Source organism: Centroberyx gerrardi, chromosome 1 (genome assembly GCF_048128805.1).
Source record: "Centroberyx gerrardi isolate f3 chromosome 1, fCenGer3.hap1.cur.20231027, whole genome shotgun sequence".
In the NCBI taxonomy this organism is placed as follows: Eukaryota; Metazoa; Chordata; class Actinopteri; order Beryciformes; family Berycidae; genus Centroberyx; species Centroberyx gerrardi.
Genome location: NC_135997.1, coordinates 35325053 through 35331338, shown reverse-complemented (window position 1 = coordinate 35331338; position 6286 = coordinate 35325053).

Genomic DNA, 6286 nt, shown 5'->3' with positions numbered 1-6286 from the left:
GTCAGTTCTTTGTTTTCCAGGAATGACGTTTATCGGTTTTTGCAAATGAACTCTCTTATCTTATTTTATAATATCTTACTTTTTTGTTTAAACTGTCCCAACCAGAGTGCACCAAAGCTGCACTCATCATTCTGCCTTGCATGACATTGTTGACAGAGTTGATGAAACTGCACTTGCCAGAACCAACTGGCCCATGAAGCAGAATTCTGAGATGTTTGACCCCATTGTTGTGAGGTTGATAAGCCTTCACATACTGCAGGTCTCTCTCTTTGTCACTGTTCAGTAAAGAAAAGACTCAGATTAGATTTTAGAATTAAAATATGTTTACTTTCAATTTTACACATGGTGCATATTTTATGGTTGGTTCTCAGTTGTCACAGACAACAAGTTAACCAGGATATTATTGACACAGTAAAAATGTATTTACTCTAGCCTTTTTAATCTACAACAAAAAGTAAATAAAGTCAACAAGACAAGAAACAACATCTTGTGCAGTTTCAGTTTTGTGTTAAGAAACAGAAACACACATTAAGGGCACAGTGGTACCACACAGGGTAACTTCGGTATTTTTCAACCTGGACCCTATTTTCCCATTTTTTTGTGTCTAAGTGACTAAAGGGGACAACAGTTTTTGAAATTGGTAAAAATGGCAAAATTAGGTTATGCACCAGTTATGATCTGTGGTACAACTTGTTACAAATCATCATTCATTAGTATGAATCATTTCACAGGCTGTGCAGATATTTAGGGACCAGCAGCAGCTCCGCTGCCGGTCCCTATTGTATTTGTATGTATTATTAGGGGTCCAAGCACCACAGGTGCTGGAACCCTATTGTTTTTGTAAGGATTATTCCCCCGCTGTTCTTCTGCCCTAAAAGTATCTGGATCTCAGAAACCGTATAAGACCAAAAACGACCAAACTTGGCAGATAGGTCCAAAGTCTCAGCTGCTACTCAGGTTACGAAATCCAACCATAACAAGCAACTTTACGTTTTGGCCTATAACTTCTGATCCGTAGGTCGTAGAATCAAAATTCAGTTTTGAGTGTATTCTTTTCTCCGCATCCATCCATATAGGCCACGCCCATTTCCGTCTACTACATTTTCCGCCATTTTGAATTTTGTCCGAAACTCTGTTTTCGCTACTCCCAGGCCGTTCATCCGATTCACACGAAACTTGTGTGTGCAGAATTTTGGGACCGTCCTCTTTCAAATTTCTATTTGGATAATTTTTTGCCCCAATGGGTTGGCTTTTATCAACCGATAAACTTTTAAGGAAACACACCCTAACACTAAATTGGCCATAACTCATTAACCGTTCATCTAATCCCGCCAAAATTTTTAACACATGTTGAGCAGTATTGCTTGAACACACCCACACATAGCATTTTCAGCTCTACCACTAGTGGGCGCTATAAATGCAAAAAGTTCATATCTCATAATTGACTGCATAGATTTTTATGAAATTTTTTACACATGTTCTAGGATGATGTCCAAGTCGATCCATGAAATTTGGCCATTATTGATTAAAGTGGGTGTGGCTTATTGCATAATAATCAAATATTCATAGGTATTAAAGTCACAACTTCAAAAATTCATAAAAAATCAACCGTTTGTCCTAGAGAGCTGAAATTTTCAGGACATGTCGGCTGAAGTGAGATAACTATTTCGTACACTGGTACCTACCCCCGATTCTGAAGTCGCCCCCCTCTGTTTATAGCAAAAACTGATTGTGATCCCACAGTGTTGTCCTCCTAAACCATACGTTACAGAAAAAAAACAACATGATTTTTGAAATCAGCATACCTTAATTAGTAAAGAGACAAAAAGTTGTAATGATATCTTGAAAACTGAGCGTATGGTAAATCGCAATGTCTAGCTGCAAATAGTTTGATAAATTGATAATGTGATATGTTCAAGATAGTTTGATCAAACTAAAGACAAATGATGTCCGGACTCTCAAGATCATATCTGCAAAGCCATGTTTAAATTGATTAATGTAGCTCACTGATACAGTTAAAATACTCTTTCTAAGGCTCGAAATACAGGTTGGACATTCTCGTAACTTGGCCCTACTGTTTTTTGTGCTCCCTCCACGTCCCCCAGTGGACTCAGTACCCTAATGGTTAATGAATAGGTCTACCATGCAAAAGATTGTGAGTTCAAATCCCGTGGCTAACACTAGTTCTTCTCAGCAGCAAACTTGTGATTTGGAAAGTTTTCCATGTTTGCAGTAGATAATTATAAATCAGTTAACAGAGAATAGTATTGCAGGTTACCATTTTGACAAATTGAGTTCAATTTAATTGTAAACCTTTTTCATTGCTTCCTCTGTTCAAGCAGATTCAGTGGCAATGTCCAAGAATGGACATTAGACAAAAAAAAGATCTCTAAAATGCATCAGCTTTTCAAACCGTGCTCTCTTAAAGTCATACTGTGAGAAACGCAAAAGTAGTGTCATTCCCTCACTGGCTCAGTGGGTATGTCAAGTGCCTTTGGAGGCAACACAATTCAGTTTCTTTAACAGCTCTAACTTTGAAGCCAGGGTCAACCAAGGCACTGAAAAATCCAGAAGGTCAGTACTGTGTGATGTAGGAAGTACAGTACCCTTTATATCACTGCTATTCAAATAATTTTAACAAACAATTTTACATTTTGGCCAATTACTTTCCATTCATCCACCTGTCCATCCATCCATATTATCAATTCATGAATAGACTACTCATATAGTAAGCAACTATAGATTAACTAACTATAGACTATAAATGTCATTACAATGCCTTTCATACTGTTTGATTTATAAAATGTTTTTAACATTGATGAGTCATTACAGAGAGAGTCATTTTGCATTTTAATCATACATCATATGTACATATTGATACAATGTATGATATGACACATTGTATGAGCCCATACTGCTTTGGTAACATTGTATCCTAACAGTCATGCCAATAAAGCTTGGTTGAATTTGAATTTTGACTTTGTAAACACAGAATGAACACAAAGAAAGTTTGAGATTTTACTTCCAAGTGAATTCTATTTCATTGTTGTGCTAATGAGTATGAAAAGGTTCCCATACCATCATTGTGTCCAAGTCAGCCTTATTGGCAGGACAGGAGACCTGCCTGTCAGTGGGATTTAAACATGCAAACTCAAGCATCCATCCATTGCTTGTGCCATTTAAGATTAAGACTGACAAATGATGGTATGTACAAAGCATAGAAAATTCTGAAACACAAATACTACTCAAAGCAGGCTTTTGGCGTCTTCTGTTATTTGTTAATGAAGAGTATTACAAAGTTCTATACAGTGATCAGCACTGTCAATCTGTCAATCATAGGCTCAAGCATCACAATACTTCTCCCTTTAGTACACCTCAGTACACCTGTAACAGCTGGTTGGCTCAGTGCTGCTTGAGCACGCCCACAAAAGCATTTGGAGTTCCATCACTAGTGGGCGCTACAAATGCATAAAGTTTATATCTAATTGACTGAATGGATTTTTATTAAACTTTGTACACATGGTCTAGGACTATGTCCAAGTCAATGTAATTGACGAATGGAGTGCACTAATACAGTTAAAATACTCTTTCTAAGGCTTTAAATGGCCTATAGGTCGGACAGTCTCATAACTAGGCCCTATTTTCTGGTGTGCCCTCCATTGCCATACAGTGGATTCAGTATCCTAGTGTTTAATGCATAGGTCTGCAATGCAAAAGATTGTGTGTTCAAATCCCGTGGGTAACACTATCTCATCACACTGTTAAGTTTCTGAAAACTAAGCATTATGTCTTAGGTTTCTCATTTTTGGACAAATTACCATATTGTGCTTGGACCCCTCAGTTGCCGCTTGCGGCTATATTTATTATTATTATTATTAGGGGTTCAAGCCCGTAGGGCTGAAACTATTGTTTTTGTGCTGGTTTATCCTTGTTCATCCGCGTTGGCGCAAATTGCCGTGTGTTGGTACATCACAGAGACATCAAATTTGGCCCAATCACAGATATTGTGACCCATTACTAGCTCACCAAATATTTACCCAATTGGCCTGAAGATAATTAAAGGTTTTACTTTAAAAGCCATAACTGTCCGATTTTCACCAAACTTACACATGTCCAGCTGACCATACTCTACAACTGTGCCATTTGGACCCTTAAGGTCCACCTGGAAAGTTTTTGAGATATTTTGAAAGTTTTGAAAAACACATTTTTAACATTTTTTTTTAAACATACACCGTTTGACCGATCACCACCAAAATCGGTCAGTAGCATCTATGGACCAAGGTCTATAAGTTGTCTTTTCTGATTTTTTATATCTACTTTAGTTTTGAAAATATAATTTTTTTAATTTGTGAGAGGACGTGGCCTGTCAGCTAAATTGTTATAACTTCATGACCGATTGTCCAATCATCGTGGAACTTGGTGAACATGTTCAGATATCATCAATGACCATGTGTGCAAAGCTGTTTTAAGATTGAACAGTAGGGGGCGCCACAAATGCCAAAAAACTGTATCTCCTAATCCAGATGAATTGAATTGCGTGAAATTTGGTACACATGTTCACGGAGGCTGTACTAGTTAAAGTCAGAAGTTTTGTCATCATTGGTGAAAGTGGGCAGGGCCTATGGTGTAATAACCATGTAATAGCTGGTAAATCAAAGTCCATTTGTAAAATCAGTCCCAAACTTCTCAGCCTTGTCTGGAATGGCATTTCTAACGTGTACCGAATTTTGTGCAATTCGACCAGAAGGGGGCACCAGAAATGGGCGTGGCCTAACACAAAAAAGACTGTAACTCCACACCCATTCAATGATCACGAAACTTGGCAGATAAAGGGATATATTTGGACGATATCCTCAGAACCACTGACACTTTTTTTGCGATGTCAGTACCATTCAGAAAAGGCCTGAACCCCTTTCATGGCTGCTTGCGGCTATATTTCTTTCTTTCTTTCTTTCTTTCTTTCTTTCTTTCTTTCTTATTAAAACTGCCTTCCCATGCATGAAAAATCACCAAACTTAGCATATAGCTCCAGTTCCATGCCAAACGACACCCACTAAAGTCTGGGGCAAATAGTCCAGATGGTGGCCCTACAGCAGCGGTTTAAAGTTTAAAATTTTAAAAAATCATAAAAAATCACAAATACATGCTACAGCTCTGTAATTTTCTAAGGTTATCGGCCCAAATGAGACAAAACTTTCATACACTGGTACCTATACTAAATTATGAACTCCACCACTCTGTTTTTATTAGAAACTGTAAAACTAGTCCCACATACTTTGTACAAATTAGGTGAAAATCGCTACAGAGCATCATTAGACCTGCCCAAATAAAACTATCGTTGGGTTTTTCATTTAATCAAAAATTGAGCCCACAGCTCATCAAAACGTCTGATTGTAAATGGTACTGTACACAACCATGGTGAATTGCTGCTTACTCAATGTCCAATCTTCATGTAAAAAATAGAAAATATTTTCCTGTCTTGGTAGATGAAACATACAAAATTTCAGACTTCTAACTCAAAAACTGAATTTAAAAAAAATAAAAATAATTCTGCCATTATGGAAACCATTGTAGTCAATGGAAAATGGAGCATCTTTAAACATCAGTTATTCGCTCATGGAGCATTCCATACATGTACAAATAAATACAGATAAATGATGTTGCCTAGATAAAGTACACAAATTCTCAAAATTTTATCTTCTATATTTGACACTGGTTTGAAATCTGCCTTTGTATGGATGGACAGATCTTATCATGCACCCTGCTGGCTGCCTCAGTCACAGTGCGATGTGTCCTCTCTTCAAACAGATAGTTCAACAAGTTCATGACTTGCCATTGGTGTCGAGGGTTGTGAGTTCAAGTCCTGGGTGATGCTGAGTAAATGTGCTTTGTTTGCTGTAATTCTCTTTTTCCTCTTACACAACGTCTGCCGGCCCGTCCATGACTGCTTGCAGTCCTAGTTTACTTTCACTTTTCTCTGAGATGTGATTTTCAGGAAACTGGTAACATAGCTCCGACCTGCCATCGGAGGGCAGCAAATGATTAATCAGTGTTTGGAAGTATTCTGTGTTCTGCTGTTTTCCATGTGATTATTGTTTGTTTGATTATCTCCACCTGTGTCTTGTTAAGTAGAATATTTAAGAGACCTCAGTTCTCTGCTTAGAGTTTTGACCCTAGCGTTTACATGCCCTTGTTTGCTCTTTCCATTAGTATGTACCTAGTCTTGATTCTTCAGTCAATCAACTCTTCAGTTCATATTCTGGTTTCCTGAATTTGTTTGTCTCTG